This window comes from Medicago sativa, chromosome 6 (assembly GCF_051527215.1).
Source record: "Medicago sativa cultivar Bolivia chromosome 6, Bolivia_mono, whole genome shotgun sequence".
NCBI classification, from domain to species: Eukaryota; Viridiplantae; Streptophyta; class Magnoliopsida; order Fabales; family Fabaceae; genus Medicago; species Medicago sativa.
In genome coordinates, this window is record NC_140754.1 from 85,668,298 (window position 1) to 85,681,864 (window position 13,567).

At 33.1% G+C, this 13,567-nt stretch overlaps 2 long non-coding RNA genes across 2 annotated transcripts; one reads left to right on the forward strand and one right to left on the reverse strand.

Moving 5' to 3' along the window:
- The first annotated feature begins 5,285 nt into the window (after window positions 1-5,285).
- LOC146917696 (uncharacterized) lies at window positions 5,286-7,530 on the forward strand. The gene is made up of 2 exons (XR_015015846.1): window positions 5,286-5,478; window positions 6,990-7,530. It is a non-coding gene; the product is annotated as an uncharacterized LOC146917696 (long non-coding RNA).
- Window positions 7,531-8,141: 611 nt separating this feature from the next.
- Window positions 8,142-10,277, reverse strand: LOC146917697 (uncharacterized). Its single transcript, XR_015015845.1, has 3 exons — window positions 9,752-10,277; window positions 9,511-9,658; window positions 8,142-8,491 (listed from the first exon to the last, which is right to left on the reverse strand). It is a non-coding gene; the product is annotated as an uncharacterized LOC146917697 (long non-coding RNA).
- Between the last annotated feature and the right edge of the window lie 3,290 nt (window positions 10,278-13,567).

The following is a 13,567-nucleotide window of genomic DNA, read 5'->3' on the forward strand; positions in this document are numbered from 1 at the left end:
TTATCGTATGATGCTTAAGAATGAGGAACACACTGGATTGCCCAAAACGCTGTGTTTTATGCCACGTCACTAACTTAACGGACAGATCAGCAAAGTTGTAACGGAGGATGACTGAAAGGGTAACGGTGTCAGCTTTTAACAACTTAAAGGACCTATCTGTTACCTAAAAAGCTTAAAGGACCTATCTGTTACAAACGTAAAACTTAAAGGACCCAGGGAGGTATTTGGCCTACTTTATTTCATCAAAGTTTAGAATAGATTGCATAACTTTTGTGATAATTCTCTTTTTCTTTCATACATTTACTATATTCATGTTATCTCTCTTCATATTTCTCTCTTTATTAATAAAATTATGAAGAACAAAGGTGTTCCAAAAATTGTCACCAAACATCATTACTCTTTGAGCAGGGGCGGATTTATAGTGTCACCAGGGGGTGCACTTGCATACCCTCATATCTTTAATTTTGCACCAATTAGACTTCTCACCCGTGCTGCCGCACAAGTCATATACATTGTAAATGTAGTAGGCAAAAATAAAATTTAATAACGCAATCCCAACTTATAACTTCAATGTCATAATTTTAAATACAACTATAATCGAAGTTTCTTATACCTACTTATTTCGGAAAATTTCTTTAAACACTACATTTCAAGTACTATCAACGCAAAGACTGTCTTCATCTATTAGCAAAATTTTCATATCATTCCTTGAAGTAACTCATGATATTGCTGATTGTCTAAAAATAAAAAACTCATGATATTGCTACATAAAGTTGACCATTCGAGAACACTGGTTGCAGAAGACATGTCAACTTGTTTGAGTGAATACCTTTGAATTTTGTTCATAGTCGTTGCAAAATATACTGCTATAAGAAACTGTCTACGTTCAAATTTAAAAGGAATTCTTGCATAATATGGTGTCAAAGATAGTTTAGATCGTTGACACGTGCTTTTGCACATGTTAATGATATGCACAATATATTTGCAATTTAAGACTCCCACAACACATGAAAGACAGTAAATTAAAAGATTGTCGATCAAGACATATGCTTTGTCTAGAATTGGTATCTTTAAAAATTATTGTCATGAATTAATTCAAAAACAATGTGCATAAAATGAACCAAGTAAACCCCAAGATTCTTTTTTAATAATAACTGACATGTTTACACCTGAGTCATAACATCCAACCTAATAATTTCAATGTTTTTTAGCCGAACTATGACATGCATAAGCTTATCCCCTCAAATATTATTTACTTTGGGTACAAATCACTGCAAATATTTACATTATAAAAAGGAAAGAAATTAACAAAAGCAATACAAAGAATGCTCAAGTTGAAGAAGATGCCTAATACATTTTGGGGAGAAGCAGTAAGAACTGTAGCTTACATCTTGAATAGATTCCCCACAAAGAAACTTAATCAAATTCCTGAAGAAATGTGGTTAGGTTGCAAGCAGTCTTCTAAACACTTACGAGTTTTTGGTTCATTATGCTATATGCATATCCCTGACGCAAAGAGAAGAAAGTCGGGAGACAAGAATGAGCCTATGATGCTAGTTGGTTATCATGAAACAGGTGCATACAGGTTATATCATCCTCTAAATCACTTAATAGTGATTAGTAGAGATGCTAAAATATGTGAGAATGAAGCATTGGATTGGAATAAGAAAGGTAAGAGTTCCAGTCACGCAGTTCCCACAATAATTGAAGAAGATGATCAAGTTGAACAAGTTCAACTTGATACAAAAGTTCAACCTGAAGTACATGTTGAAGAGAATCAAGCCACTAGAACTTCAGTCAGACAGAGATTTGCCTCCACTAGATTAGCTGGACATGAAGTTACTCCAGATAATTTAGTTAATGAAGAAGGGGAATTTGTTCATTTTGCACTATTAGCAGATGCAGAACCAATCAATTATGAAGTAGCATTGAATGAAGATGTATGGAAGAATGCTATGACTGAAGAATTGAATTCAATCAACAGAAACAACACATGGGAACTGATTGAACTGCCTACTAGCAAGAAACCAATAAATGTGAAATGGATTTTCAAGTTGAAACTGAAGCCATATGGTGAAGTAGCCAAACACAAGGCAAGATTAGTGGCTAGGGGATTCATGCAGAAGGCTGGTATGGATTACTTTGAAGTTTATGCTATAGTAGCAAGACTAGAGACTGTGAGATTGATAGTTGCTATAGCTTGTGGAAGGAACTGCCAATGCATCATTTGGATGTAAAATCTGCTTTTCTAAATGGTTCTTTAGATGAAGAAGTGTATGTGACACAACCACCAGGTTTCAAAATAGAAGGGAAGGAGAATATGGTGTATAGATTACACAAGGCACTGTATGGATTGAAGCAGGCACCAAGAGCTTGGAACAAAAGAATTGACAATTTTCTTGTGCAGCAAGAATTTGTCAAATGCAAGTCTGAGTATGGTGCATATGTGAAGAAAGGAATTGAGGGTAATCAACTACTCATCTGTCTATATGTTGATGACTTGATAGTGACTGGTAGTGATGTGAATGAGATAGAAGCATTCAAAACTCAGATGATGAATGAGTTTGAAATGTCAGATTTAGGAAACTTGACATATTTTTTAGGCATGGAATTTACTGAAGTTGCAGAGGAACTAGTGATGCATCAAATGAAGTATGCATCTGATATATTGAAGAGGTTCAATATGATGAACTGCAATCCATCATCATCACTAGTCCCTCTGCAACTTCAGTAAATTCCATAGCGGCTAAGTTCCATTTTCTGAGGGAGCAAGTGAACAAAGGTGCATTGCAAATTGTCCATTGCTTCACTGAGATGCAGCTTGTAGACATATTCACTAAGGCATTGAAGGTTGACAGGTTCATCAAGCTCAGAAGCTTGATTGACATGAAGGAAGTGGAAATTTGAATTAAGGGAGGATGTTAGTTTAGTTGACAATTCAAGTTTAGATTAGTGATAATCATGATTAGTTGATTGATCACACTTTGTTTTAGTTTGTTTTGAAGTTTGTTACAAGTTGGTTAGAAGTTTTAGGAAAATAAGAGTTAGAGTTGTTACTTACTTGTGCTTCAAGTAACATAACACTTGCTTGCATATAAGCTCATTCTTTGTACAAATTTTCATAAGAATCAATAATACATTTTCTACATTCCTCAATTCATTATTTTTCTCTCTTCTCATTCTCTTAAATTCACTAAATCACAAAACCAGTAAACCCTAACAAAACTTAAACTGCTTCTGCTTTTATTGCTGTGTAACTGCTGCGCTAACACTTTTTGCCCTAGAGTGAAACACAATACATTTTTATTCTAAAACCTCGAGCAAAAAATATTGGTCAAACCTCGTCATTGACTCATTTGACCAATATATATACACTGTTTCACTGTCGTTCTCGTGTCATTTGCTCATAGAAGATTTGAGTTTTTTGTAGCTATAATTATTTGCATTGAGTTGTTGTTCGCTTTTAAGATAATTTATTTTATTTTATTTGACATGGAGAATGAAGTTATCAATGTGAAATTTTGACATCTCAAGTAGATCGGTCCATAAAGAATTTACAAATAATTTAAGCCATTCACCTGTTATCATATATAAAAAGAGAAAATGAAAAAGGAGGAGAAAAACCTTACTCGAAATAAAGAAAAACAAAGCAAAAAGAGAGAAGGAAAAAAAAATCTAAAAAAAATAAGGTAGTGTTAACTTGTGCCCTTAGGGCTAGGGCTGGACAAAAAGTCCATTACCGCCCGAAACCGTGCTAACCAACCCAATTGAAATCGTGCCGGGTCGGACAAAACGGGTTGACGGGTCACACGGGCTTAAAGTAACGGATTGTGTTGGACTTGTATGGATCGGTTCGGTCCGTGTTAGATGGACCAACGGTACCCAACTCCGACCGACCAACATATAGTTATTATGTTATTAGATAATTTTATGGATAGATACAACACACATGTGATAAAAAAAAAAAAATAAGCAACAATGTTTACAGTCTGTCACCAACTACTAAAAAGAATACAAGAATACAAGTAAAAAGGTGGAATTAAACCGTGTATTTACCTTCCTCAGATTATCTCTCATAGCAGCCGCCACCACACATGCTCTTTGTCTTCTCCCTTCATTCCGGTCTCCACCGTTTCTTTCACCTTGCCATTCTCCTCTGTTCCAGATCTCTTTACTCTACACTCTCTTAATTGCGTACTCTCTTTACGAACACCGACAAAACTCAAAATTACACAGAGAGACTGAGAAAGAAAATTCGTCATCGTTCTTCATATGATGATTTTGATTTGATTTCTTCTTTTCTTTCCATATTCTGTCTGTATTGTGATTCTATTGTTTGTAGTCTTCACTGCTCATGCCTTCCATGGATTTTTTATTTTAGTATTTGGTCATCAATGATTTTGTTGTTCTGTGTTGTTATAAGTATTTATTTGAACTGGAGTTTCCTCCAACCGATTCAACTCGCCCGATACAACCGACAAACCGCATAAACCGAACCGATCAAACCGATGACATAAAACGGACGGAGGTGGGTGAGGTTTTATCAACCGTGGGTTACTTTGGATTGGGATTTTTCACCCGAAAACCGACCGAGCCCGACCGATGTCCAGCCCTACTTAGGGCACATGTTAAGAAACCTAAAAGAAGAAATCTTCTCTAAAATTTTGTGCATTTAAATGATTAAAAAGTTAAATATTAAATGCAATGCACACATTCCAATAAGTTCTTTCTATATACTCACTCCGTTTCAAAATGAGTGTCACTTTAGCAAAAAAAATTTGTTTCAAAATGAATGTCGCTTTACATTTCCAATACAACTTTAATTTTTTTCTTCCAACTTTACCCTCTCAAACTTTTCTCTCACACAATTTTCAATGCAACTTTAAGTTTGTCTTTTTCTAATAAAGTAAGGACAGTTTAGTAAAAGCGTTATATCCAATGATTATTTCATTCCATTTCTTAATCTGTGTGCCAAAGCCTAAAGCGACACTCATTTTGAAACGGAGGGAGTAGTTAACATTTCCCAAAAAAAATAAGGAAAATTCTATGGTGAAGTTGTTAAAATGATTTTTTTGGTGAAGTCATTCGAATGACCAATCATAATGCATTTGTATATTTAATGCATGCCACATCAAATTTTACTGTGCATTGTACGTTTGTTATACCACTATATTTTTACTTATTGCAATTGTGTCCTTGATTAAATCAAAATTAAACATTTTTTTTATTACTTTTTATTTTTTATTCTTAAAACTTATGCATGCAAATTGGATACGACCACCAATTCATGCATCTTCACCATCGCACAAATTCAGCTTCATCAAAATTCCAGATTTCTTCCTCCCTTTCTCTCCAAAATTTCAGATCGATATCTTCCTCCCTTTCTCTGTGGCGCACGCTTGTTTGTTTTTTTAATATCTATCTAGTTTGTGCGACCACCGCCATCCTCCGTCCGCCACCTGGCTCTCCAAGCCTCAGGTTCGTTTTCTAACACTCGACAGAACAATCTGAATGAACGAATCTCCTTTTTTTTTAATTAGGGTATTTTGATTTTGGATTCTTTTATATTAATTTAATAGTGTTTAATTGGTTGATTGATTATGAAATTGGGATTATGAGTAATATATTAGTGTTGTGAAACCATTGTTAGGGTTTTGATGTGTCCAAAATTTGGGATTTTGTGATTATGCAATTGGAGATTATTTTTTTGGTCCGAAATTGGTACTAATTCTGTGTGGCCGATCGAAAGTGAACTCAAATATATGTGTTTTGAGTTCCAAAAGACATTACTTTTTTGTCATGTTTGAATCTGAACAGTAGCTTTCTGTTTATGAATTAATTAGTCAAAGCCTATTTTGTTGCTTTTACAATGATCTTGAGATATCAAAACACTAGCAAGTTCTGTTATATTAGTTTTCAGATTTAAATTACATTTCCAACTCATTTCTGCAGCATGTAGTTGTGGCTAATAATATTACCAGCACTTTGAAATGTGGTTTCTGTCGTATGGTGTGATAAGTTTTGTATTCAAATGTATTTTCCCAATCATTGTGATAAGTTCTGTTAAGAACTTTGCTTACACCATTGTCTATGTTCGCAAATGTAGTGTTATTTTTATTTTTTTGTGCTTTCCATCCATCTAGCCACTTTTGCTCTGTCAAAGAAAGCACCTACCTTGATGAAATGAAAAAGAAAGTTTGCTTTTAGGTAAAAAGAGAACCCTTGCGTTGCTTAACTTACACGGGTATGCTAGAATCACGGTGACTCATTTTAATTGATTTTGCAGAAGTTATAAGTGTATTTTTCGAAAAATCACGATGGATCACCATGATTGTGACACACCACAGTGATACCAAACATACATACACTTAAGAGAATCTCTTAAAAGGAGGGGAAAGTATAGAATTTTCATTTTGATTCTTAGATTACATTCTTGAAACTGAAAATACTAAGATACATACTCTTCAATTGAGAGCTCAGATTAGACTAGACTACTATTAATGCCGACCTCATTTTGGGACATTTGAGATAATTACTACTTACATAGACATAGACATAGACAGACCTAATAATAAAAAGGGAGACTCAAAAAGGAAGGGGAGGGGGTGGATTAAACATTTCCAAGAGAGGATGGGAGCGATTCATTTGTGATTGAGGAGGAGGATGCATCAGTATTGTTGTTCTTCTCAACCATGAAATCATAGAAAACAACCACTTTTGAACTTGAAGCTGAGTTCTTCTTTTTCACCTCACCAAAGTTGCTGCCACTGCTTGGCTTCATTCCTTTCATTGTCTCTTCTCCATTTTTAGCACCACCTCTCCTCTTTAGAAATTTGAAGAAACTAGAATTGAATAAACTAGAAAGCATGTTATTATGATTAAGTATATATAATTATAGATTATTTAGCATTCTTGTTAAATTATATTGTCTTGTTTTCCTAGCACCTTATTTCTTGTCTTTAGTGTATTAACTTATATGTCATTCACAGAAAAAGAAAAGAAAACCTAATGGCAATGCTGGCACAAACAAGCAAAAGAAATGTAAAGAGGCAACAAAAATTCCAGAGATTCCGGAGACAGCTTATTCGCCAGTTACAAATGCAGTTCAACCTCCTGTGAATGTGTTGCAGCCTGGTATAATTCCAATGCAAATGCAAGCAATTTACCCCAATTATGGACTTCATGGTGGTGAATCATCAACTTCCTGTGTTGGGCTCTTGGCACAAGTCATGAATGTTGCTGGTTATGGACAACAACAGTCATCGCAGTCTTGTTTCTATTCTGCTCAAACTGATTGAAGCTGGCTAGCTAATTTAAAACTCAATAGGGAAAGTTCTCTCTGTTTTTGAACAAGAAGTTCTCTGATATTTTAATTTGCATTTTACAGATACAATTTATGTAGCATTTTATTTGTTTGTACTTCAGTCGTTGTGTTTCGATGTTTGATCACATAGGGTTAGAATTGAAGATTTGGTGCTGAATTGACTTTTTATTTAACTTATGAAACTGAATGGTTCCGTTTGAGTGTTACTTATATTGTCATATGTTATCAACATCACCATGGCAGGGTAGATTGAGTTTACTTTCCATCTAAATTGTAACCCATGGTAGCCACAATACTTGGTTCAATTATGAGTCTTTAATACACATAAATTTTTGTTTTTACGAAAGGAATGATCAAGTAATGTTGCTCCTTACTTATCAGCATCACGACATAACTCTGCAGCCACATTCACCTTTCTTCCTCAATGAATTCCTCCAATTACTTCACTTTACGAAAAGAATGACCAATTCTATACTGAGTTTTCAAAACAAAAAAAAAGATAGAGACCCCTCTTATTCCTGCCTTGCATTTCAGCCTTGGATAGCCTCCTGAATCCCTACTGTCCCGTTGACCAGCCCACTATTGTTTACAGAACCTAGTTTAAACAAGATATCTATGGCTAAAAAGAAGGAAGGAATTTTATTTTAGTACCTAAATAGCATCAGCATTTTATCTCACAGAATGACCCGTGTCTCGGGTAAATAAAAGCTTATAGAACGTGTTCTCAATGCAGCATAAAACATTTAATTTCACTTGGTATTAAGAACCAAAATTGTAGTTAAATTTATATTAAGAGGTATGACTAAAATCAAACTGCTTGAGAAGAAAGATGTATTGGGGGTGGGAGGGCTCATACATTGAAAAACGAGATAGCAAGGACCAAACAAACATGTTGGTCTTTGAGCAACTGTTTGCAGATAGAATGAGGTCAGACTTATTATTAGAAGATCCATGACAGTTATCCCTCAGACAACACCCTCTTCAAACAACGTATAACTTCATTTTTAGAAACCAGGAGCACTTTCCATATCAAGAGCCTGACCTTGAAAGCCTGCATATCTGAGAGCAGTTGTGAGCAGCCAACACCAACACGCGATAAAAGAATTGGAAGGCGAGTCATGGACATGAATGAATGAGTAACAAACTGAAACATGAATCAGTTCGACCCTGCAAATGAACTGAATCATTAACAAACTCAGCAAAATAGATCTATAACATGCAATTCTTGAAATTAAAAAGAAAAATCATTGTCATATATAATGGCAGTGTCAAGGATTTTTGGGTTTCACAAAAAGAATATTTTTTTTGAATCGGCAAAATTTATTAGTGCCAACCCCGCAAGCCGCAAGGAAAGGACGAAAACTAAAACTACAAAAATGGTGCCGCATATATACGGAACACCAAAAACCAAAACCAATAAACTCCTAATTACAAATTAACTCCCTATCTAATGACAGAAGCAAGTTATGCTCTTGTAAGCTGTTTAGAATGGCTGCAGTTTGTTGGCCATATTTTGATCAAGAGTATGAGAATTTTAGCAACAGAATCAACCCTCCAAGGTTCACCTTAATCTTATCTTGACTTGCAATTATGTGTTTCAATGATAGGCAAATTAAATAGTATTTTTAAATTTACAATTAGGGATGCATACACAGAAGTGATTGTCCACAAAATTGACCTAGATCAAGAACAGAAGCAATTGATGCATACACAAAAGTGATTGTCAGGTGCTTCTATTGATAATGCAATCCCAAGAGAATTTCATTTTTAGTTTGGCTACAGCAAATGCAGTAGTATTTATTAGAAGCAGAAATGCTGCAGCACATGAATTAGGCATACACTCTGGAAATCAGTAATCAACTATGTCAAGACAGCTAAAACAGGCTAAACCAAACAGATGCATAAAGCCAATCTTACCAGGCAAAATTGCAGGCACTATCAACTATCAAATACGCTTAGAACGACAAACACAATCAAGGACAGATATTACGAACAAAAATTCAGAAACATAACAAAGATAAACAAAGGTTTGACATCACAAAACTGTCTTGTAAATCAAATGCAGTTACAACATTCCTCAGCAGCAAAATTAAGATGTAAAATCTTTTAAAACCCCAAAAAATATACACAAAAAAATTAACTAACTGAAGGAACAAACAAACTAGAATGAACAAACTGAACCTCACCTCAATCTTTGTGATTTGAGAACAATTTGGGAACAAGGGAGGAGTGAATGATACGAAAAGCAATTACCCATCATCACCACTACAACGAAAAGAGAATCTCTGCGGCGAGCTTCGGCGAAAGCTTCTTCACCCCATGGATACCAACCAACTTTGAATTAAATATAAATAAATAAATTATTAATCAATGAAAAAACTAAGTGAGATTGAAAAAAATAAATGAAATTGGGGAAGGATTAGATACATGATTATGAGCGTGTTGAAGAAGATAAGGGCTTTGTTCTGAGGCAAGTCGATTGGTAAACTTATGTTGATTGGAATGAGATGATGTTGCCATTGATAGAACCTTGGGAAGTGTAACACGCGAGAATTTGAAAGGGAATCGAAATTTCGTTGTAGTGGTGATGATGGGTAAGTGCTTTTGGTTATGATAGAAAAAGCGATTAAGAAAGTGCTTTTGGTTATGATAGAACAAGGGAGGAGTGAATAATACGAACTGGTTCAAAGCGGAATTGCATTTCGATTTCAAACCGCATGGAAGAACATGATTTCGATTTTGAATGGAAGAATTGGATTTCAAATGGATTTTGATTTTGAGATGAGGAACTCAAGATTTTGAATGGATTTCAATTTCGATTTCGATTTTGAATTGGGTTTTGAACGATTTTTGTCAGTGCTGATCATGTCTTCCATTTTGGGAAGAAGATGAAGAAAAATGAATAATATGCAGAACGTGAAGAAAGGTTGAACAAATTGAAAAGATGAAGAACAAAAAATGATTTTATTTTAAATAAAATAAGTTTTTTTAGAAATTTTAAATAAAATAAGTTAATAAATCAATTAATATTTTGTACGAGGACTGATTTGTAATAAATTAAAATTTAGTCTTACAGTGGTCCATCACAAAAACACTAACTGACATGGCATGAACAACTACGCTATTGGTTAAACAAAATGACTTTTTTAAAAAAGTCATTTTTTTGACTGCACCATATCTCTAAAAATCTCATACCTAAAGAAAATGGAGAAACCATAGTTTTCAAGCTTTTTGACACACTCATTGACTTCCCTATAAATGTGACTGCAATAAAAATGGATAGACTTTGTGAACTGTAAAGCAGTTCACAAACACTTAAAATATGATTCAACTCACACTTTAGTCCAACCTTTCAACTTGGCCTTATCAAGAGCACCGAATATTGCATTTAACTCATCCAAAATACCTCCCTTATTATTTATTACCCATATTCATAGCCAAAAAGAGACTATGAAATTGTCCATCGATTGCTATTCTTGATAAGATGGACAAATGTTGCCAGTACATTTAACATTACTTCGTCTGACATTACCCAAGATTTTGTTTAACCAAATCCAAAATGAATAGAAACATACGAGATTGAAAAAGAGATAGCAAATGGTGTCGTATATAGGTGAAACATCGAAAAGAAAAATCATACACATTGTACATCAAAGACAATATCCAATAAACCAATAAAACACCATCCAACCAAGGGCTACCGTAGAAACCAATAAAAACTAACCACCAAAATCAAAACCAAAACCCATGCTCAACAACCGATAAAAAAACTTGAGTCAAACCCTCAAAATTCATCGCGAGTGACCACAAAAACAACTTCCAAAAGTAATGACTTCTACCTAAAAAATTGTATATTTATTAATTTTACATGGGTTTAACTTGTATTTTTCTTAAATATATTTATTAATTTTATAATTTTCTTAAATAATATTTTTAAAACATTTATTAGCATGACCCCGAATCTTAATCTTACGGGTTGGTGCGTAGAATTGTTGAGACTCAAAATTGTAAAGGAATATATAAAGCACAAAACAAATCAACGTAGTCCACCATTAGTCCATTAATAATTTGTTAGGATGGTCCTTTTATATTGATATTTTTTACACATATTTGAATTATGATTTTTTTTTACTAAGTCTTTTTATTATGATTTAAACGCGTAGTGGGGACCTAAAGTTTTTTTTGAAGGAAGGAAGGGACCTATAGTTGGATTACTAAAGTAGATCTTTTTTTTTTTTTTTTGAAATAGTACTAAAGTAGATCTATTATTGCCTTTATCATATACCATAAATAAATAATACAAAAGCACCCCTAAATTGCTAAAAAAAATAATATTCTACTTTCCTTTTGTCAAAAAAAAAAAAATATTCTACTTTCCTATAACTTCCATTAGTGAATGTATGGTTAGTGGTCTTTAATTATTTTGATCGTTAACTTGCTTATTTGTGTTATATAAATAAGACTCATATTTTTGGGATTCCCATGTTATATGAGCAAAAAATAAAATAGGAGAGAAATCATAGTTTCCTTTGTTTGACCGATTAAATAGGATAAGTTATAAAAACATACATTATCAAAAACATCCATCAGAACAAATGAAACATCTACATATATGAGAAATGATGAATCCATGAATTTCGACATGGAAGCGTCCAATCATATGCATAAAAAAATAATAGAAATGCGATCAATGCACTCTTAGCTTTCTAACATTTTCACACTATCTTCCTTCAAAAAAAAAAAAAACATTTTCACACTATCTTTCTTATATGGTGAAATTAATATGGGTCCCTACTTTTAGAAATGAGTCCTAAATAAAATGTAGCCTACATGAAGTTCAATTGCTTAGGCAAAAGAATAAATATTAATCTAAAAAGATAACTACTAACATTTACCATTGAAAAAAATGATTGCGTGATTTGAACAAGAAAATTTAAAAAACTTTTTAATTGGTTAACACAATTCAAATACATGGTTAATTAATTACATTTAATGGATGATTAATTGATATACTAGATGTCGAAACATATTAACCGTCAACAAATTTCATTACCTATAAATTTAGATGTGGTAAACAATAATTACACATGTCAAATTTACATGCAAGTGAACACCTGAAAATTAAGTTTAAACTAGATTGAGACATGTGCATTGAGCGGCCGAAATAATCTGTTTTTCTGTATTATATTTGAAAGTGATATATTATATGTTGATAACTCGATGAAATGGGACATTGGAAGATTTTGCTTAGGCTTTGTTTGCGAGTTTTGAGGGGAAGGAAAGGAAAGGCTTAGGAGGGGAAGGGAAGGAAAGGGAGGGAAGGGAGAAAGGAGGGAAAATCTTCCCCTTGTTTGGGAGTTAAAAAACCAACAAGGAAAGAAAATGGAGGGCTTATGTTATAATTTTACTATTTTACCCTTTTTTTCTCTTAAAAACAATACATTGTGTTATACTTTGTAATTTATCTTGAAATTTATTCAAAGCAACTTATCTCATAAAAAGTAAATTATTACGATTATTTATAAAAAAAAAGCTTATTACGATCTCTTTTTTAAAAAACAGCTTATTCAAAACAACTTATTTATACAAAACAACTTATTATGATATCTTTTTCAAAAAACAACTTATTCAAAACAACTTATTTGTCCAAAACAACTTATTACGATCTCTTTTCAAAAAACAACTTATTCAAAACAACTTATTTACGCAAACAACTTTTTACGACCTCTTTTTCAAAAACAAATTATTCAAAACAACTTATTTATCCAAAACAGCTTATTACGATCTCTTTTTTAAAAACAACTTATTTAAAACAACTTATTTATACAAATCAGCTTAATACGATCTGAAATAATTGAAAGAAAACAATAATTACATATGTCGAATTTACATGCAACATGGGAAACAAAGCAACAGAGAATAGCCCAAAGGGCAATAGCCTGAAATAATTGAAAGAAAACGTACATTATTATCACTTTGATTTGTCTTTGTAAACAAAAAAAAAAGAATGTAATAATATTATTCACCCGTACTTTTTACCAGAAAATTCAGCATTATCCAAAGTCTATATCTTACAATCAATAGGTCTTTTTAGAGATAGCACAACAATAAGAAAGTAATTGAAAGGACTTTAAATAACTTCGAATATTTCTTTTGTTGCTCAATTTAATCCATAAAATTACTAACCATGAATGTATTTGCAACTTCAATACATTTAGAGAAAGCTCCTAAATTACATAGATG